Genomic DNA, 22,438 nt, shown 5'->3' with positions numbered 1-22,438 from the left:
TGGGATATCATGTTACACTTGTTAATTGATGTGTTTTAGGTGTCCTCTAGCCAGAATGTTAACTAGAGTATTTCCTCTGTGGAATCGACAATGTGTTTGAATGGTGGTAGAATTAAATGATTTTTGTTAGGACTTTGTATTTTATTGTAAATTTTATATTTTCTCTTGGTTCTTTATTAATTTCATTCTAACTAACAACCAGAGAAAATAAATACAAGAATATATACATATATACACAGAATTTACTGTTCAAAACATTTTTTAGAAGATGAATGCTTTGGGCTTAAGTCTGTTTTATTAAAACCAGGTAATATTGGGATTCAAATATACTTAAATTATTTTCTTTTTTGTTGTTATTTTATTGTGAATTTCCTTTTACTTCTTGCTAATAGTTTTTCTTTGTCTCTTATTTTCATCAAGACTAAAAATATTGGACACCAAAATTAGTGTTCCATATCTCCTTGCTCCATTCTTCTTTTGGGTAGTCAGCAGTTGGGGGTCAGAGAAGCAGCACAGAGGGAATATATGAATACAAATCCTTCTTGCATACCATTTTACACTATGTCAATTAGCAAGTATTTTTTTAATTTGTTTCTGACAGACCTCAATTATCTCTTTTTAAAAAGAATAGTTTTTTAAAAAATATACTCCTCTCAAATAAACACATTAAAATGTACCTTCACTCTGTGCTGACTTGTTCCAGGCTTTGTTCTTAAAGCTGGTGTACAAGTAAGAATATGCAGTATGAGCTCTGCATTTGGAAAACTTAGTTCCAGCGGGATAAATTTAAAACAAATGTATATGAACACACAGATTAGCACACTGTCTTTGGAAATGGTCAGGCTTGGAGGAGTACAGGTCCGATCCCACACTACTTTCCTTAAATATATTTGGCTTTATACTTTTATTTACTTATTTTTTTCATTTTAGAGATCTACCCATGAATCTACCTCCTTTTGTAAGACTACTATGTAGCGTAGTGTAATGGTGAAGAGTAATTCAATCGGCCAGCATTCAAATCCTGGCTCCTCACTCACTAGCTCTGTGACTCTTATTTAAAGATATTACCAAGATGTTTTAGTAAGTTACGTTAAAAAACTAAAATGTGCAAAGAAACTCAAAACCTTTTCTGGTAACAATTGAGATCTAGGAGATGTGGTAGTTTGGGCATATTCCTGCCATAATGAGATTTTGAAAATTTGGAAACAAATGATATTTCATTTACTAAAGGCTCAAGGCCAGTATAGAAGGGTTCTTTTTATTTCAATCTTTTTATTAACAATTATGCATTTGTAACACTTCCAGGGAAGTGTTGCCTAAGAGTAGAGCTATTCATTTCTACATTCAACTTAATTCTGACTTACATGTGTTTTTCTGGTTCTGTCCAGCAAATGTAATATGCTACACTTTGCTGTTTATACAGATAGATTTTGTTTCAGTGCTAAATCAGGTATTAAATATATTTGTCTCTTAAATGAGGTTGAAATAGTTTGGAATTTAAGACCAAAAGAGGTAGTGTTAACATGAAGGTATGGAATAAAGGTACTTCTTTAACTGGTAACATTGCCTGTATTTCATAGGCATCAGGAATGCAGACAAACGTGTCTATAATGTAATGTGTTTCAATTCATACCTGTTTTGTGTTCTCACAGAAGCTTAATAAGAAACTAGTTTTACTAGTGAATTTCAATTTCTGTTGTACAGTGACACCCTTTTTTATTACTATTTTGGCTAAATGAATGTTACTTGGCAGCACCTTTTGGGCTCTGAGAATCTATTATTCATTTTGGTAATTTACCTCCCTACCTCCACCCTGCCAGAAGTCTCTGGGTCTGTTATTAATGTTTTTTTTCTCACAAAGATAATATTCTGAATTTCCCAATCATATAAGGTAGTGACTTTGACTAAAGAGCAAGGCGAGCGAGGGAGGTTGGAAATAATCCTTCAAGTATTTGGTGGCTATATGGGTGTATTGCATGGGAACAGAGTAGAGGCATTGCTCTCGTTGAGTTACAGTTGTTCTTGGGAAACCTCAGCATGAAGAAGATAGTGTTTTCCTACAGGAGTAAGTTACTGGACGTCACATTTCTGCCCAAGAATGTCCAGAGAGGCATAAATGGTATCTTATGAAAGCAGAGGTACCACTTGTTTAGGACTCTCACTTTCTGAATGGTGAAAACCACATTTCCAGTTCTATATGTATGTATGTGCCTCTTCAGCCAGGAAACATCAATTACATCTGACAGAAAACACACAGTTGTCTTATATTTGGTTCTTACTAGAGTTGGCACCCAAAATAGTACCCTATATGTCAGATGTTCTTTAAATGTTACCTGAGACTAATACTACTTTAAGCAACTCCAAAACAAACTTTTAAGTAACAATTGTGTTTTTGTTTTTACTCCTTTAATTTTGGTTGTTTTTTTTTTTTTCCCAAATAAAGTTGAATGTGAATGCTCTTTTCCTTTTTCTATATATTATTTCTCTCTAGCAAATAGAGTAATTCCAAATCTCTTTTCCTGAATATTCTTATCAGTATTCATTCAGCTTTCCTTTTCACTGAAATGCCTTTTGGGTACTTGCTGTGTTTCAGACCCTTTGCTTTGTGCAGGGAAGATAGTGCTAAATGAGAAACGGTCTTAGTGTTTGAGGGGAAGGAAGATGAAGGTTAGCAGGAGGGAATCTCTTACTCTGAAGCATTTTCAGAATCATAATTGAAGAATAACCCAATAGTTTCCTCTTCTTTCATCTTGTGTTCTTATTGCATCGCTAGAGAGCTGCTTTGCATTTGAGACCAGAGTAATGGAGTTAAATCAATTTCTCTTCCTGCCCTGCTGCAGGCCTTCTGGCTGACCTGTTCTTGGGGTACTTTGTCTTTCATTAGAGAGCCACAGAAACAGATACCAAGCCAATTAGAAGGGACTTTTAAAAAGGAATTTCCTACTATCCCAGAATTGGTAAAAAGGCATGAATTGGTCTGCATAAGAATTCAAGTGGCCTTGTGGATTATGTAGGGGAAGCTATGCCATTGAAAGGCAGGGTTCTCTGTTAGTTGACAGGACAGAATAACTAATGGTCTGAGTTACTGTAGTGCAATATGAGCTGAGATATGATAGCATGAATTTCAGACATGACACCAACCAGGAGGAAAAAATGGATGTTTCTGTCCTGATGTTAAAGGAAAAAAGTTAAATGACATTTTGAGAAGAATAAAACCTTAACTCCTTAGTGGCCAAGTAACAGAAATTATGATATGTAAACAGTGAAGACATGTATTCAACATCTCCTTCCCCCTTAAAAGGAACCTGCATTCCCCCTTCTCCCTTGTTCCATAGGTCTATGGAGTTATTATATAGAAATAGTACAGGCAGTGTATTAACGCAGCCTGCCATAACCAAAAGCTCTATGACTGGGTAGCTTAAACCAAAGACATTTTATTTTCTTACAGTTGTGGTTAGGAGTCCAAGATCAAGGTACCAGCATGGTAGGTTTCTGGTGAGAGCCCCCTCTTGGCTTGCAGATGGCCACCTTCTTGCTGTGTCCTCACATGGCTTTTCTTCTGTGCACAGAGCTCAGTGTCTCTTTCTCTTATAAGAACACCAGTCTTAGCAGCTCCACCCTGATGACCTCATTTAACCTTAGTTATCTCTTTCAAAGCCTTGTCTCCAAGTATAGTCACATTAGGGGTTAACACCTCAATGTGTGAATTTTGGGGGGAATAGGAAGCCATCCTTTTCCATAGTTTATCTCAAGGTAAAGAAGCTTGTGTTTTTCTGTAGGAACAAATTATTGAAGTCTACATTCCTACTGCCTGAGGATGCTAAAAGGAACATAAACAGTTCAGTTCTTTTTTTCTGGACCTAGGACTCCAAAATGATTCAGAACCCCTTGTCCTTTCCTGGCCTGCTATGAAGTTATACAGACCGGTTATATATTTATTTTTCTTACCTAACATATTTACTCTATATGCTTTTTCTTTTCTTTTTTAAAGGTTTTATTTATTTATTTGACAGACAGAGATCACAAGTAGGCAGAGAGGCAGGCAGAGAGAGGGAGGGAAGCAGACTCCCTGCCGAGCCGAGAGCCAGATGTGGGGATCGATGTGGGGTTCCATCCCAGGACCCTGGGATCATGACCTGAGCCGAAGGCAGAGGCTTTAACCCATTGAGCCACCCAGGTGCCCCCTCTATACGCTTTTTCAAACGATATAATGAAACTGCAGTGCTTGAATTATGATATCTGGAGAGCTGGGAATGTTTTTCTTTATTTTTGAAAGCAAGAGTTATGCTTCTCAAATCTTTTGGTATCAGGACCCCTTTTGTATACTCTTAGAAATGATTGTGAACCCCTAAGTGATTTTGTTTTATGGGCTGTATCTCTAGATATTGTTGCATGAGAAATTAACATTGAAATTTAAAAAAAAATGAAAATTAATAAATTAGTAGATTTCATACAATAAAAAACCTTTTTTACATGTTAACATAAATGACATTTTTAAATGAAAAATAGCTATCCTCCAAAACAAATTAGTGAGAGCAATTACGTCATTGCAAATCTCTTTAATGTCTGGCTTAGTAGAAGACAACTGGGTTTTCAAATTTGCTTCTGTGTTCAGTCTGTTGTATCACGTGTTGCGTAACCTGTGGAAAACTCCACTGTATACTTACGAGAGAATGGGAGTGAAAAGGGCAAATAACATCTCAGTATGAAAACAATTTTTGACCTTGAGGGCCACTAAAAGAGTATCAGGGATTCCCAGGGGTACCCGTACTGCACCTTGAAAACTATTACTTTAAACATTAAACCTGCCTTTCATAGGGTCTGGAGAAGAATACCTTCACATGCCTTCTATAGCAGCTAGAAAGTGGAGCTGATGGAACTGGGCAGCAAGTGTCTTAAGATAGATCTAGGTCATAGGAGAAGGAAATGTTCTAGTCAGGCATATCTGACGAGCCACACCTCAGATGCCTCGGTTATTTGTGGACTCTAAGGTCATTTTATTTCAGTCCTGGATGGTTTTAGGGAGGACACAAATTTTTAAAAATGATTAAATTATCTCTTTATAAAAATTGATTTTTATCTCTTTTCTGTTTATGCCTGCAGGATTTTTCAACAAGCTGCCCCTCTTTCTCAGTACCCCCTTCCTCCAACATACACTTAACATGGATACATTATTTAACTTCTCAGCCCTTGAATGGGGACTTAGACTTATCTTAATTATAATGAATTAAAGGCCTACAAAGGGGGCGCCTGGGTGGCTCAGGGGGTTAAAGCCTCTGCCTTCAGCTCAGTTCATGATCTCAGGGTTCTGGGATCGAGCCCCACGTCAGGCTCTCTATTCAGCCCTGCTTCCTCCTCTCTCTCTGCCTGCCTCTCTGCCTACTTGTGGTCTCTGTCAAATAAATAAATAAAAATCTTAAAATAAAAAAATAAAGGCCTACAAAGTTCCAATTCTTTTTTTCTGCTTGTCTTGATCTGTGGAGTCCAGAATGAAACAAAAGCCTTCGTCCCATACTTGTCCCATCATAAAATGATCTAGACCTTTAAGAGAACTGAAGTTAACCCTCTTTTTTCCTCTGGCTCTTTGGGGCCATGAGTAACTAGGACTTATCTAGTTAAACTGCCTTGCCCCCAAGACAGGGCATGTGGTAAACTGTGATCGCATGTAAACATGGAAACCTTCGCATGCACACATCAGTTCAGATAACTTGAGCTAGAGTTCTAGAAAAATAGGTAATAGACCACCCATGCTAACACATCCATTTTAAGTACTTTGAAATAGTTATTAATATTAAGAGAAAGCCTTTTACTCTCTAGGTGTTTATAATAAGTGTCAGGAATACTTATAAACAGGAGACCTTTTATGCTTCCTTTGTGTGAGTGGACAAAAAGTAATTTTGTAATGAAGTCCTGAAGTCTGGTGGGTGAATTTGTAATTATTGTTCAAATAAACCTCTCAAACTGGCCTTCTTATAATTAAAATCAGAGTACCAAAGTTTTGCATATTCCTGATTCTTGGTGTTACATTTTTTCAACTTAAAGTCAAAACAAAACAAAAAAGCTTTATAGTTTATGCCTCCCTCCATCCTCATTCCTAAGCGGTCACTAATCCACTTTGTGTTACTACAGATTAGTTTATTTTCTACTTTCACAGAATTTTTAAAAGATTTTATTTATTTATTTGACAGAGAGAGTGAGAGAGCATGTGCGCGTGTGTGCAAGCAGGGCGAGTAGCAGAGGGAGAAGGAGGAAAATTCTTAACTGACTGAGCTACCCGGGTGCCCTTACTTTTATAGAATCTTATATAAATAGAATTATATAGATTTTGTATAGATGGAATCATGCACTATCTTTTTTGTCCTGTTTTTTTCACTCAGTATAATTTATTTTGAAACTCATCCATGTATTAGTATGGTTCTTTTTTCTTTTTAAATTGCTGTATAGTATTCTATTTTGTTGATATATTATCATTTGTTTGTCCATTCACCTCTTACTGGATGTTTGTTTCCAGTTTTGAGTTATTGTAAAGCCGCTGGGAAACTCAAATACAAGTCTTTGTGTAGACAATTTGTTTTTGTTTCTCTTATTTAAGTATCTAGGTGATTGGTAGGGTCATCTGGTAGCTATATGTTTTAACTTTTTAAGAAACTGCCATCTGTTTTCCAAACTGGTTTTACCTGGGGCACTTGGATGGCTCAGTTGGTTAAGCATCTTCCTTCTGCTCAGGTCATATCTCAGAGTCCTGGGATTAAGCCCCACGTAGGCCTCCCTGCTTAGTGGGGAGCCTGCTTCTCCCTCTCCCTCTGCTGCGCCCCACCTTTGTACTGTCTTGCACTCTTTCTGTCAAGTAAACAAATGAAATCTTTTTTTTTTTTTTAAGATTTTATTTATTTATTTGACAGACGGAGATCACAAGTAGGCAGAGAGGCAGGCAGGGAGAGACTGAGAAGCAGGCTCCCCACTGAGCAGAGAGCCCCACGAGGGACTTGATCCCAGGACCCTGGGATCATGACCTGAGTCGAAGACAGAGGCTTTAACCCACTGAGCCACCCAGGTGCCCAACAAATAAAATCTTTAAAGAACCCCCCAAAACTGGTTTTACCATTTCACATTTCCATCAGTGTATATGAGAGTGCTTATTCTCTACATCCTTGCCAAAATTTGGTGTGATTAGTTTTTTAAAATTTTAGCCAATCTAGTGTGTGCATAGTGGTAACTCAGTGTGGTTTTAATTTCATTTTCCTTATGACTACTGATGTTGAAAATGTTTTCATATATTTTTTTTTTTGCATTAGTTCATCTTTTTTTGTGAAATGGCTGTTCAAATCTTTTTGCCCAGTTATTGAGTTACAAGGGCTGCTTATGTATTTTGGGTATGTGTTTACACAAAGGTATTAAACAAGTTACACAAATGTATAATATATATAACACATGTATTATATATATTACACATACATATATAATAATAGTTCGATATATATAAAAACAATAAAGATGTTACTCTTTCATTTTCTGACTTCCGTAGTTTTCTGTTAAGAAAGCTATGGTGGGATGGATGGCTGGCTCAGTCCATAGAACATGTGACTCTTGATCTCTGGGTCATGAGTTTGAGCCATGGGGGGGTAGAATTTGCTTTAAAACAAACAAAAAAAACCTTCGTAATTTGAACTGGTATTACCTTATTTGTAATATATCACTTTTTTTTTTTCATAGCTGGTTTCAAGTTTTTCTTTACTTTTGGTTGTTAGCAGTTTGTTTATTTGGGTCTTGGTTTGGTTGTCTTTGGATTTTTTTTCTTTTCCATTGAATTTCTTGAATTTATTTTTCAGTGTTCCAAGTTATATTATTTGTTTCAGGGGTATACGTCTGGGATTCATCAGTCTTACACAATTCACCGCACTCACCATAGCACATACCCTCCTCCGTGTCCATCACCCAGCCACCCCTTCCCTCTCTCTCCCCTCCCCTCCAGCAACACTCAGTTTGTTTCCTGAGATTAAGAGTCTCTTATGTTTTGTCTCCCTCTCTGGTTTCATCTTGTTTCATTTTTCTCTCCCTTTCCCTATGATCCTCTGTCTTGTTTCTCAGATTACTTAAATCAGTAAGATCCTATGGTAATTGTCTTTCTCTGATTGACTTATTTCGCTTAGCATAATACCCTCTAGTTCCATCCATGTCATTGCAAATGGCAAGATTTCATTTTTTGATGGCTGCATAGTATTCATATATATATATAACCACATCCTCTTTATCTATTCATCTGTTGATGGACAGCTAGGTTCTTTCTATAGTTTGGCTATTGTGGGCATTGCTGCTATAAACATTCGGGTGCACGTGCCCCCTTTGGATCACTACGTTTATATCTTTAGGGTAAATACCCAGTAGTGTGATTGCTGGGTCATAGGGTAGCTCTATTTTCAACCTTTTGAGGAACCTCCATACTATTTTCCAGAGTGGCTGCACCAGCTTGCATTCCAACCAACAGTGTAGGAGGATTCCCCTTTCTCAGCATCCTTGCCAACACCTGTTGTTTCCTGACTGGTTAATTTTGGCCATTCTGACTGGTGTGAGGTGGTAGCTCACTGCGGTTTTGATTTGTATTTCCCTGATGCTGAGTGATGTGGAGCACTTTTTGATGTGTCTGTTGGCCATTTGGATGTCTTCTTTGCAGAAATGTCGTTCATGTCTTCTGCCCATTTCTTGATTGGATTATTTGTTCTTTGGGTGTTGGGTTTGATAAGTTCTTTATAGATTTTAGATACTAGCCCTGTATCTAATATGTTATTTGCAAATATCTTCTCCCATTCTGTGGGTTGTCTTTTGGTTTTGATGACTGTTTCCTTTGCTGTGCAAAAGCTTTTTATCTTGCTGAAGTCCCAGGAGTTCTTTTTTTGGGCCATTGTTTCTTGATAATTTTTCTGTCTCAGTGTTTTTTTTTTTTTTTTTTTTTTCCCATGTCATTCTGGAACTCCCAGTTACATATATGTTAATCATTTTGCTACTTTCTTACAGGTCCTTGTGGTACTGTTCTTTTTTTTTTTTTTTTCTTAATCTTTCTTTTCCCTGGGTTCTTCAAATAGAATAATTTGTTTAAAAGAAATATTTATTGTCTGATATGTAAATCATAATCAAAATTGGCTTTAGTTGAGCTTGTAAACCCCCCGAAAAATAGCTGGAGTAATGAGCTGCAGTGAAACTTGGTTCGGTGAAGAAATCTAGAGTGAAACTTGAAAAAAACCCCGCACGATATGATTTGCTGTAAACTTTTAAGTTGCTGATGAAATGTATTTTTAAGCAAATTGGCCAGTTTGGTGCTTGGGTATGGAGGTGTCATTTTCTGTATCAGTAGTCTATCAGTTACAGTAGTGAGTTCTGTGTCCCAACAAAGAGTCATGCAGTTATTTTTTCCTCAGTGAGGACTATGTTGAGACCAGTCTTTGTAAGAAGATGGGAATGTAATAAAATGTGTTAGAAATACTGCATTAAAAACAAATTTTAGAATTTGGTAAAGTGTCATCTCTTAGCCAGAAAACTCCTATATTGATGATTATGCACAGTCTGTCATCCCAAGTATTATGTTTTCCAATACCAGGATTCAAATAGTGCTACAGGGGAGAAAGAGACAGGAAATAGATTTTCTGAAAAAAATAAGCTATAGTATAACATGTGAAATTTCCCTAAAAGTTATAACATTTTCAATTGTATCTAGTCTCTGTTTTGTCTGAGATCAGGATGGAATCATGTTGTTCGGTCTTGAGCTATCAGCCTGTCTGTTAATTTTAATATGTTCATTTTTTCTTCTTCCAGTTTGGACTTAAAGTCTTGAGAATTCATTTATTATGAAATGTAAAAACTCATTTTTTTTTTAAATATCAGAGTTCTTTGCTCTTTTCGAAGGAAAAAGAATAGAATAAAGTAATAACTGTAGCATCTTTTAGACTTGCTACTTAGGTTGATGAGCACTTGTACAATGTTCCAAAGTTCTATTATCTGGAAGGGACTCATTAAAACAAACAAACAAACAAACAAAAAACCCCTATCTTCTCTACTATGGCAGAAGAAGAAATGACTTCTCTGAGGTTGCTTAACCATTTCCTGTAAGTCTGAGAAAGTGGTTGTTTTCAAAATCATTGAGCTGAATTTGGGTAGAACTAAACTTAGCTAAGCAGTTCTGTGGGTTAAATTTGTTCATTGTTTCACTTCCAACTTTCTTGTAGAAAACTTAAAATTTAAAAATTTTTTAAAAGTTTTGATTTCATTCAGTTTTACTAACTAGCTGAGTAACTTTGAACAATAATTAATTATCCATAAAATATAATAGGCTTAGAGGGTCTCATAAAAACTTTTAGTTCTTGGAGTGCCTGGGTGGCTCAGTGGGTTAAGCCTCTGCCTTTGGCTCAGGTCATGATCTTAGGATTCTGGTATCAAGCCCCGTATTGGGCTCTCTGCTCAGTGGGGAGCCTGCTTCCTCCTCTCTCTCTGCCTGCCTCTGCCTACTAATGATGTCTCTCTCTGTGTCAAATAAATAAATAAAATCTTTAAAAAAAAAAAAAAGAAAGAAAGAAACCTTTTAGTTCTCTACAGTAGCAAAAAAGTAAAGTTTCAGTAAAATGGGTATTATATTTGGATAATTTCATAATCCTAATGAGTGGGAGAACATTCAATTTACAGACCATGATGAAGTCATAACAGGGAATATAATTGGGCAAAATCAAATAGCACTTTTTGAATACTGCTAAACGTCTGGCTGAGAGAGTTGTGTAAACCGTAGTGTCAGTGTCTGACACACGGTGGTAGTGTCCTCAATCTCTGGCACCATCCTGACCCTCTCTGTAGCCTTTCAGCCTGACAGAGAGGCAACTCTGTGACCATCCTGGATCCAGAGACTGCAGAGACATGGGACTTTTCTCTAGCACATTGGACCTGGTTTGACATTCTCTAGGCTATTTCAAGTCATGGCACATGGCCTAGAAGGATTTAGCTACTACAGTCAGAAAAATGTGGGTTTGAAATTTGGCCATGCCATTTACCAGCAAGTTATTTAACCTCTCTGATCTATAAAATGTTGTGAGGATTAAATTAAATGAAATGACATATGTAAAATGCTGACTAATACTGAAAGCTAATAATTATTTAGCACTTTACTATGTGCTAGGCTCTGTTCTAAATGCTTTACACATATCTCATTTAATTCTTACAACTCAGTGAGATAGGTACCATTACCTCTATTTTACAAATGAGCAAACTGAATTTGGAAAGATGAAATAACTTGCTCAGGGTTATACAGTGACAGTGACAGAACACTCCAGTTTCAGAGACATTCTTAACTACCCTGCTTAGCCCAGCTCACTGTTAGCACATGCTAAAGCCCTTAGTGAATGTTGGTTTTTATCATCATCATTGTTGGTGGTGGCATTAAGACAGTGGTTGTGATAATGAACTTGGTCTTTTTTCATTGTCTGATGTGGTCCTGTACTAAGAGCCAAGGCAGAGCACCCTCATATCTATCAATGAGGGGGAGTAAGAAACTATGAAGTCATATACTTCAAGGCCCTTGGGCTTTGGAGGAAAAGTCCACAGTTACACACAGTTTTTGTATAAAGAATGCTGTGTGTTCTGAATACCAGGTGTTCTACTCGAATGGGTCAAAGTAGAAGTCTGACCATGAGGCCCTGCTTATGTTCCCATTGCCAAGATGCCATAGAGTCATAGAACTTATATGTACAGTGTAATCTCAATTTTTTCTTAGGGGATAGATTAGTCTGTAAGAATTATACACTATAATATTAAAAGTTTACTGTGTGAGTGGTGGATAAATCATTCATCTCTTGGTGTGTAACAAATGACAAAACTTAATGGCTTAGAATAATAACCATTTTATTTGCTCACAATTTTGTATTCAACAGTTTGTACTGGGCTCAGCTGGATGTTTCTTCCACTGGCCTTACCTGAGGTCACTTGTAGCAGCCATCATTTAGCAGAAATTTGGAGCTGGAAGATTTAAAATAGCTTAACTGGCATATCTGGCAGTTGGTGCTGCCTGTTGGCTGGTTTGTCTTTCCAACGTAGATCCTCATCCACAGGGAGGCTAGCTCAGATTTATGCTCATGGGGGTTGCAGGTCAGTAGAAGAGAACTAATGAAAGTGACAAGGGTTCCTAAAGCTAGGATTGGAAATTTTGCAGTGTCACTTCTACGTTCCATTGATGGCAGGAAGGTTTAAAACCATTAGATTCAAGGGGTGGAGATAGAGACTCCAATTTTTCTTCTTCTTCTTCTTTTTTTTAAGATTTTATTTATTTATTTATTTGACAGAGAGATCACAAGTAGAAAGAGAGGCAGGCAGAGAGGGAGGGGGAAACAGGCTCCCTGCTCTGCAGAGAGCCCGATGCGGGGCTCGATCCCAGGACCCTGAGACCATGACCTGAGCTGAAGGCAGAGGCCTTAACCCACTGAGCCACCCAGGTGCCTGAGACTCCACTTCTTACTAAGAGGTCCAGTGGGATGTTAGTAACAAGTACTGTCCTGGTATCCAGATTACTTGATTTCATCATCCAGGACCATTTCTAAAATTAGATGGTAATTTTTCATCAGTTCATTAACTTTAGATCTTGAAAAATTAAATTACGATCTGTTTGAGGATGTTTTCCTTTATTTATACATAGGAAAATATAGATAATAAAAACACCCAGCATACCCAGTAATAACCTCCCAGAAATAACTAGTATTAACATTTTTATTTACAGTGTATCCAATTGGATGAATATTTATTTATTTGAAATTTTGTAACCTGCCTCTTAATACTATATTTTTAATTCCTTTCCATGTTTAAAATAGAAATAAATTGATGTAAATAATTTTTATGCCTGCCTAGTATTTTATTAGCTATGAATATAACTATCCCCTATCGTTCCGTACTTAGGTTGTTTCCTTTTTTCCTGCTGTGTAAACAAGACTGCTGTAAACATTCTTATGCATACATCTTTCAGTTATTCATGGGATGCATTTCTCTTGTGGAGTAACTTGGTTAAAGAATATATTTTAAGTTTTGACATATATTGATGAGAAATTATTTTTTTATTAACATATAATGTATTATTGGCCCCAGGGGTACAGGCCTGTGAATCACCAGGTTTACACATTTCACAGCACTCACCATAGCACATACTCTCACCAATGTCCATAACTCCACCACCCTCTCCTAACCTCCCTCCCCCTGACAACCCTCAGTTTGTTTTGTGAGGTTAAGAGTTGATGAGAAATTATTTTAAACATTCTGTGGTTTAAACTCACTAGTATGTATAACTGCAGAGCAAAGTTCTTAAGTGTTACTGTAAAATTATTCTTTAGACATTCACAAGTAGGTGTATACACAATGATTTGTGCTTGGAAGAACTTATATTTGTGCTCTTGGGATGAACTATTAGGGTGAACCTTAGATCTAGATCACTTTTCCTTTAACATGATCTCAAATATAATGAATATCTTTAAAAACCTAGTTAAGAATGGAAACTGTAAAGAAAATTGCATTTCTCTAATATTTCAAGTCAAACTGTGTAAATTTCATTACTAATATTGTCTTATTGACTAAAGCTTTTATTTTGTATGTGGGTCCACTAGTAAGAGTTCTTCACATTTCGGGGCACCTGGGTGGCTCAGTGGGTTAAAGCCTCTGCCTTCGGCTCAGGTCATGATCCCAGGGTTCTGGGATCGAGCCCCGCTCAGGCTCTCTGCTCAGCAGGGAGCCTGCTTCCTCTTCTCTCTCTCTGCCTGCTTCTCTGCCTACTTGTGATCTCTGTCTGTCAAATAAATAAATAAAATCTTAAAAAAAAAAAAAGAGTTCTTCACATTTCTTCTGTGCTACCCATGATGCATCTGTAACTTCCAGGTCTTTATTTTTTATTCAAGGGGTTTGAGAACTTAGATCCTTGAAGCCCAGGGGCAAAAATTCTTCTGTAGGGTCCTCCTGCCTCAATCTTTTTGTTTTACTTGCTAATACTTAATTTGGCAGCCGTTTTATTTGGGGGACTCACTTTTGTGGGATTTTTCTGCTGCATGTTCAGTTTTCAGAACTGAACAGAAATGATTTTCTTTTTTTCATTTAATGCAATAATTATTACATAACTGCAGTTATAATTTTAGCTAGCATATATTGATTGGAGAACAGCTAATCCTTGGCAAGCATACAGCTGCTCTTGTGGGGACATAGTGCTTGGACCTTCTACGGAGTAGCCCTTCTGGCACTCAGTGGGCACCTGGCATCAGAAAATGTCTTTGGAGGGCAATGGAGAACGTTGGTTAATTTGGAGGTGTAACTGGACATAAGTTAAGAGGACACCTACTTTGTTGAGGTAAAAATTTTTCTTCTTTTATTAAAGGAAATTTCATTTTTTTTATTCTTGTTTTACAATTAAGGTTTGTATTAAACTACAGATATTTATGTATCCCTCTCCTTGATCCTTTACATTCAGTTCTTTATCTGAAGCATTTCATAGCAGGCTTCTTTAGGTGCTGTGGCCCTTGTTCGTGTTTGATACTCTTTGGTCATTAGCTTTTTCTAGTAGAATGAATGCTTCCTTTTCATCTTAAATGTTCTCCTTGATATTTAAAATAATGTGCTTCATAGCTGCAACATAAAGCTAGCCAGTTCATCTTAATTTTTTCTTCCCTTCTGAACTAAAATGTTGGCTTTTGCTTATAGGACACAAAACTGCACAGAAAAAACCACCTGTGATTAGACTCAGAGAATACAGTGCGGTGTAGAATTTGAAGATGGTGAAAAATTTATTGACTGAGTATTTTAGTTTGGTAAAGTGAAATTGATGGCTATGTAATACTGCCCTTTAGGTTGTTTTAATCAGAAAGTGTGAGCATTATGTAAATTTAAATTGCCTTCTTATAAATTGTAGCTGTCATTAGTTATCTGAGTTTTATTATGTAAATGCAATTATAGTAAATGAGCATGGCCTTAAAATACACTTAATCCCTAGAGATATTTTGGGAAGGGTTGTAGTATCTTTACAATCAAGGCAGCCATTTGGCAAATATCTCAGCAGTTAGAGGACTTAAAATATAAAACCTGTGTATTAAAGTCTCTGTGAAACAGATAGAATGATCTCAAGTTATCCTGTTCCATACTGGCTGAAATCCTCTATGGACCTTGCTGATGCTGATCTTAAAAGACATCAGGAGGCCAGAATTGTTATTTATATTATCCTTTGGTATTTGTGGCACAGAAGACAAAATGGGGTTTCTTGACTTGACTTATTTTATGAATTTATTTACTGATGTTTGCTGTGGGTGACATAGAAGCATCACCTTTTATAGTAAAAGGTGTGAGGTGGGAGATTGTACTGGTGAATCTTAAAGAGAAATGCTAGTGTGCTTGACTGAAAAGTAGAAGATGTGTTTATTTGCTTATGATTTTGAAGCTCCTACCATAATTATTTAATATATGAGCAATAAACTATTAATGGAGCACCTCACAGTTTGCAGAGTGTCATGACCCATTTATCTGATTCAACCCCTGTGATCATCTAAGCAGATGGGGCAGCTATTATCTCCATTTTACCTGTAAGAAAACTGAGACCCCAACAGCATACTTAAGTGGTGGAGCCAGAACCCGAATCCACAGGTTTCTCAACACTAAACTGAACCATAATCAGCTTAAATTATATACCGGCTGTGAGGAAAGAGGAGGAAATGTAATAAGAAGTCCAAAGAATCAGTGTCCGGAAGAAATGAAACGCAGTGTGACTCAAAACCCCACAGCAGGTGTTAGAAGGGCCTTCTTACCTCGTGGTTAGCATATTAATTCTATCTTACTCCAAGCTTCAGTAGACCTGGGTTTAGTCCTTGGGGAATCTATGAATGGACATGGAGGTAATTTTCACTAATTAATATTTACTTGTAATGTGTTGGCTGTTGCTACTTTCGTTTCAGCATTTATTACAGCTCTTTTCCCTGCAGGGTGCCAGGGATACCAAGATGAATGAGAGAAGAGCCCCTCCCTGGAGGAATTGTTTAAATGTGAAGCAAAATCTGTAATTACAGTTCACCTATGCAGAACTTCCCTTCTTTATAGGTTAAACCAAGCCTTGGAATTTTTTTTAAACCTTCTCGCCTTCAAATTATAATTCTGTAATAAGCAAAAAGTTACAGAATTAAAATGTAGAAAAATTCTAGAAAAATATATGGAGCTGGTTTTTTGGAACTTCGTATTTCATCCTAAATGTGAAAGACTGTATAAGTATGTTGTGTACACAACTATCATTTTTCAGTTTTGAGAGGCTGCCAGGGGTTTGTAGTGTGGAAAGAGTGAAGTGAGTCATGATTTGGGAATGATTGTTTTGATCTCTCCCTGTAGGCCCTATAGAACATTGGCAGGGCGGCCAGAGTAATTAACACTGCACAGTCTAATTATAAACACAACTCTGTGGACAGTGGTGACCAAAGAAGAAAGCCTGTACTGGATAAATAATCACGTTGGCAGGATTCCTTGCAAATGATGACTAGATAATGTCAAGTTTACATAAATCAAGTTGCTTTTCCCTACTTTGTCTCATGAGTTACAACAGGGGACAAAGGTATTATCTGTGAAAGTCTCACTCACTTATTTTTTTAAAGGCCCATTTAAGCATTTCTTTATTGCAGTCCTTCTAACCTTTTCATTCTGAGAGAACAGTTGACATCTTAATTTTTATGGTGTGCTATTTTAAGGAGAGTAGGGTAATGGGTCACAGTAGGACATTTGTTCCCATTAATAGTTGAATAGATTTTTAAAAGGTGAAAGAAACTAGGGATTTGAGAAGACTACATTGGGCTAGTGTAATAAAGAGGGAGAAAAGAGTCTTTTGGGCTGAGAAGAGTGAAGAGGGTGGGCTAGGGGTAAACTGTGAAGTGGCCGCAACAGCCATGCATGCTTGAGAGAAACTGAGATAGACGTATGTTACGCATATATGGTCTCACATACTGGTCAGGGGCAGCACAGGCACTCTGCTGTGGTTGTATGTGTCTAAGGATTTGTTGCCGCCTGAGGAATGGTCTAGTTAGTTTAAATATAGGTTTGGTCATTGACTCCCTGAGATTTAGAACAAAGGTGTTTGTTGGCTATGGAGTTTGGTTCCACAAAACTGTAACCTGAACTACTGCAGAATGGTTTTATTTCTGCAGAATGAAACTCAGAGTTGTGATTTACCCCAAATAAATTGAACACTTTAAATCAAATGCTTAAAAAACGAGCCCCCCCCCCTTTTTTTTCTTTTTCTTTTTCTTATTGAGAAGTACTCATTAAAATTTTAAATCGACACTTAAAAAGATATTTTTTGCAGCCTTTGTGTTGTCCATTCACTTTTGGAAACTACTCAATGTGGTTTCAAAAAAGGTGGAAACTAAATGCTTTGCAGCCTTTTCCTGTCCTTGAATTGGATACTGTTGGTGTAGGAGCTGCATAAGTAACAGCTGATGCTTTTACATTAATTTGTTTACACATGTACTCTTGGGTTTTCTGTTAAATGTATAGTTTCTTTTAAAGGGTTTTCAAAAAGATTTCTCTTTTTAAGAAAACAATATACAAAAATCTAAATTCAGAAATAGATGAGTTAAGTACATTTTTTTTTGCATAAGAATGCCTTTTTTTTTTTTTTTACTGTTGAAGAGATTATAAGAGGTTTCCTTTAAATAGCTCCCCAATTTCTTTAAGTACTTGGATTTGCAAACAACAAACAACAACAACAACAACAACCCCCCCCCCCAAAAAAAACCCTAGCTTTTTATTTTAAGAGGTGGGGGAATACATATGGATCTTTTAATTGTCTGAAATTTTAATATTCTAAAACATATGGATGTTGCTAGCATTATCACTGGCTAAATTATTTTGTGTTTATCAGATACTCTCAGAAGAGACAGAAGATGGTGAGGCTTGTGAAAGAGAATTTATGTCTCTAGCCCAAGACCCAGTTCTGATACAAATCATGAACCTAACTAGACTTTTGAGAAATGAAAAATTGGTCTTGGAGATCCATGAGGACCTGACATAATGTTTACTGAAGCCCAGTTTCTGGGAGAATATGATTAAGAACCAGTAATATTACTTTCCTGCCCTCCAGCATTTTTTGCTTTATTAATTTTCTGTTGTATCTGTTTTCTATTTCATTGATTTCTGCTTTGTTCTTTATTATTTCTATTCTTTTTACTTTCTTAGGGTGGAAACATATCATTGATTTTAAACCTCTTTCTAGTAAAGGTATTTAAAGCAGTAGATTTCTCTCAGTTTTTAAAATTAAAATTTTTTATTATTTATTTCATAGTTTCTAAATTCTTGTGGTTTATTCTTTGACTTGTGAATAATTTAGAAGTTTTTTTTTTCTGTTTTCCAAATATCTAGAGATCGTCTAGGTTATTTATTACTATTGCAATTTATTACTATTACTATTTAAATAATTTTAAAAATTATTTTTATTATGGTCAGAGTTCATAGTCTAAAAAAAAACTCTTTAAGTATTTTATTATTTTTTTTAAAGATTTCATTTATTTGTCAGGGAAAGAAAGAGAGAGCAAAAAAAAGCAGGGGCTGCTGCAGGCAGAGGGAGAAGCAGACTCCCCACTCAGCAGGGAGCCTGATGAGGAACTTGATACCAGGACCCTGGGATTATGACCTAAGCTGAATGCAGATGCTCAACCCACTGAGCCACCTAGGCATCCCTCTTTCAGTCTTTTAGAGGTTATTGAGATTTATTTTATAGCCCAGTATATGGCCCACCTTGGTGACTGTTACATAGATATTCTGCAGTTGTTTGGTGTAATGTTCTATAAATGTCTTTTAGGCCAAATTAGTTGATAGTATTGTTTAGATATTCTGTGGCTTGCTTGTTGTCTACTTGTTTGATTAATTATGAAGAGAAAGATAATAGAATCTCCAATTATGGTTGGAGATGTTTCTGTTTCTTGAGTTTTTGCCATTTTCTATTTTGAATTTTAAAGCTCTCATATTAGGTACACCAATATTTTTTTTAAAAGATTTTATTTATTTATTTGATAGACAGAGATCACAAGTAGGCAGAGAGGCAGGCAGAGAGAGAGGAGGAGGAAGCAGGCTCCCTGCTGAGCAGAGAGCCCGATGTGAGGCTCGATCCCAAAACCCTGAGATCATGACCTGAGCTGAAGGCAGAGGCTTAACCCTCTGAGCCACCCAGGCGCCCCAGGTACATTCATATTTAAGCTTGGTATCTTATCCTGATGAATTTCTTTAATCAAAATTTTATTCTGATTTGTTAATCTATTTGTGTCCTTAAATTTAAAAGGTATCTCTTATTAGACAGTATATAAGTTGAGTCTTGCTTTTTTTAATCCAATGTGATAATCCCTGTCCTTTAGTTGGAATTCTTAATCCATTTACAGTTGATGAAATTATTCATTTGGTTGTGTTTAAATCTGCCATTTTGCTACCTTTTTATTTGTCCATTTTGTTTTTGTTTCTGTCTCTTTTCTAATGCTGGCTTTGGGGTTAATTGGGTATTTTTTAAGTATTTCATTTTATTTTCTTTACTAGTTTTTTAGCTGTCTTTTAAATTACATTTTTATTGATTACTCTAGGGTTAATAATATGTATCCTTAACTTATTAAAATCTTTTTATTGTAAATATTATGCCATTTAATATTTTATACCTGACCCGTCTGGCTTCTCACTGGACACTTAACATTTCCCCTTCTCAGTTCACAGGTATAATTTAATTCCTCTTATCCACCCTCTATTTTTTGTGCTCTTGTATTTTTTATTTTTATATATGTTCAAAACACATATTATCTTACTTTTAAATAGCTTTAATATACAGTGTTTTAAGGAAATTTTAAGCAGAATAAAGAGAATAAACTTATTTTTAACAACTTATTAGTTATTTCTAGTATTCTTTCTATCCTATGGATCTGAGTTTCTATCTGGTATAATTTCCCTCCAGGCTAAAGAACCTCCTAGTAGTATCTTGAAGTGCACATCTGCTTGAAATTAGTTCTCTCGGCTTTTATACATTTGAGAAGATCTTTATCTCATTTTTGAGGGATATTTTCTTCGGATATAGAATTCTGAGTTGGTAATATTTCTCTTGCAGTGCTTTAAAAATGTTGTTCTGCCATCTTCTGGCCTCCATTGTCGTGATAAAAAGTTAGTGTTCTTTGTATTATTTTTGTCATGTTTTTAGGCTTTCAGAAGACTTTGTCTTTGGTTTTCAGCAGTTCGACTGTAATGTAGCTAGATATGATTTTCTTTGTATTTATTGTTTTTGGAGTTTGATGACCTTTTTGGATCTGGTAAATAGTGTTTTCACGAAACTTAATAAAATTTTAACTTTTGTGTCTTCAAATATTTTTTCTGCTTTATTTTCAGAGTCTTTTGGGGCTCCTATGACATAAGTGTTAGACATTCTGATATTGTTCCATAAAATTCTGATGCTGTATTCATTTTTCTTCAGTCTTCCCCCCCCACCCAGTTTCTCAAATTGGTAATTGCTAGTGATCTGTCAAGTTCATGGACTGTTTTCCTCTGCCATCTCTGATCTATTATTAAGTCCATTCCATGAGTTTTTTATTTTAATTATTGAAGCTTTCAGTCCTAGAATTTCCATTCCCCCCACCCCCAATTTGATTCCTTTTTTTTGTAGTTTCAGTTTCTCTGTTGAGAGTCTCATCTGTTCATGTATTCTCCTTTGTTGTTCAAAACATTTTCCTTTATTTAAGACATATTTCAAATAGTAGCTCTGAAGTTTTTATGAAATGCAGTATCTGGGCCAAGTTAAAGTCAGTTTCTAATGACTTATTTTTTCTTATGGGTCACATTTCTTGTTTTGTTGAATGCCTAGTAATGTTTTAATTATTGAAGAGTGTTGATACATTGTAGAGATGCTGATTAAAAAAAAAAATTCTTTGTAGAGTGGTGTTTGTTTTAGTAGTTTAGTTACTGGCTGATGGCCCTGTATATGTTTGCTGGGAACTATCTGTGGAAAGCTCAAGTTTTTCTCAGGCTTCTCTAACTTAGCACAATTCTGCCCCCAGATTCTTTTTGCTCCATGGGTTTTGTTAGGGCTTGTTTTAAAATTTTGTTAATGTGGTCTAGAGTTGGTCTTATTCTAGGATGTGCTTTTTCCCTTAAAGTGAAGTCTTTCAAGCTTTTCAAATTGATGTGCAGAGTTTCATAGTTTTCTTTCTTCAAGTTGGGTTAGACTGGCAATGTTTCCCTATCCTGCTTGACCTCTAGTAATTCTACTCCATATTAACCTTATTACAGCCACTCTTAGGTAAGCCTTATGTAGTTATGCCCAGCATTGGTTAAGGACTCTCAGGTAACCCTATACAAATTTATGTGGTCCCCACTCTGCACAGTTCTGTCCTCTCCAGTGTCTTGTGTCTGCCACCAGCCCTGCTCGGCTAGGACTCTATCTCAGCATAATAAAATTAGAAAGTATTCCCAAGGCAGAGAAGCAGACAAATGTAAGCTCATGTTATTGCTCGTTTATCCAGTAACTGAAAATAGTTGCATCATTTTGTCTAGGTAATAGTTGCTTATGAGAAGAAAAGAAGTTTGGTATCAGTTACTGTGTCATATTGGAAGTAGAAGTCTCTCACAGCATTTTTATGTGTTGAAGTGAACTTTAGAGGTAACTTGAAAGGGAAAATTACTTTTTAGTTTCTTCTACAACTAAATAGTGAGCATATGGTATGTATGAACTGACCATTTCTCTCTCATCTTCCTGCCTCCCACCTCTAGTCTTCCATTCACTGCTGTCTTGTCTATTCCCAAGAGAGACAAGGTGGGAAGGGGGAACAGAAGAAAGAAAGACCTTACTTGGGTCATGCATCATAGGTTGTGATCTTGCACCTATCAATTGGAAAATTAAATGTGGCTTTTGAAACGGCACTACACAGAAGTAGGAACACATACAGGGCTTTCTGTGTTAGTATTTTATGACACTGCTTATACATTGAAGGGTAAGCAAACAGGGTATATCAGGGAAAGGGGCTGTTGAAAACATCTTGAAAAGTTGTCCTCTGTTAGTGACTACTCTCCAGATTCTGGTGAGAAAATGCTGTATCTAAGCATGTAACTTAGCAGAAGCATTGTGATAAATAGGAAAGATTTTCTTTGAGTGTGTCTGTTGAGGAGGAGTGGGATAATGTTTTGTCAGATCAGAGCTGTACAGAAAAATCACTGTTTTGTTCTAAATTCTAGTTGTTTTCTCTCCTTTTTAAGATTAATCTTTTAAAAAATAAAGTCTCTTTTTGATGGCAGAGGATTGCTTATTAGGGAAATAATTACTGTATTTGATAATTAGCCATCACTCAGAAATTTTATGAAGTTTCCATTTGGCAGTGATCTAGAAGATATAAAAGCTGTCTCATGCCTGAAGCTTTTAGCTCTGTTTAAGTATGTCTGGAAGGCCTCTGAAGAA

At 36.3% G+C, this 22,438-nt stretch overlaps 1 protein-coding gene and 1 non-coding gene across 3 annotated transcripts in view; both read left to right on the top strand.

Moving 5' to 3' along the window:
* The window catches only part of LOC101682451 (leucyl and cystinyl aminopeptidase), a 110,986-nt gene that overhangs the window by 9,515 nt on the left and 79,033 nt on the right, over positions 1–22,438 (top strand). The window lies entirely within an intron of this gene.
* On the top strand, positions 17,328–17,461 carry LOC123390481. Its single transcript, XR_006605067.1, has one exon. It is a non-coding gene; the product is annotated as a small nucleolar RNA SNORA13 (small nucleolar RNA).

This window comes from Mustela putorius, unplaced genomic scaffold (assembly GCF_011764305.1).
Source record: "Mustela putorius furo isolate JIRA1106 unplaced genomic scaffold, ASM1176430v1.1 tig00537350_pilon_pilon_pilon, whole genome shotgun sequence".
NCBI classification, from domain to species: Eukaryota; Metazoa; Chordata; class Mammalia; order Carnivora; family Mustelidae; genus Mustela; species Mustela putorius.
This window is presented reverse-complemented; position numbering and strand designations above follow the sequence as displayed.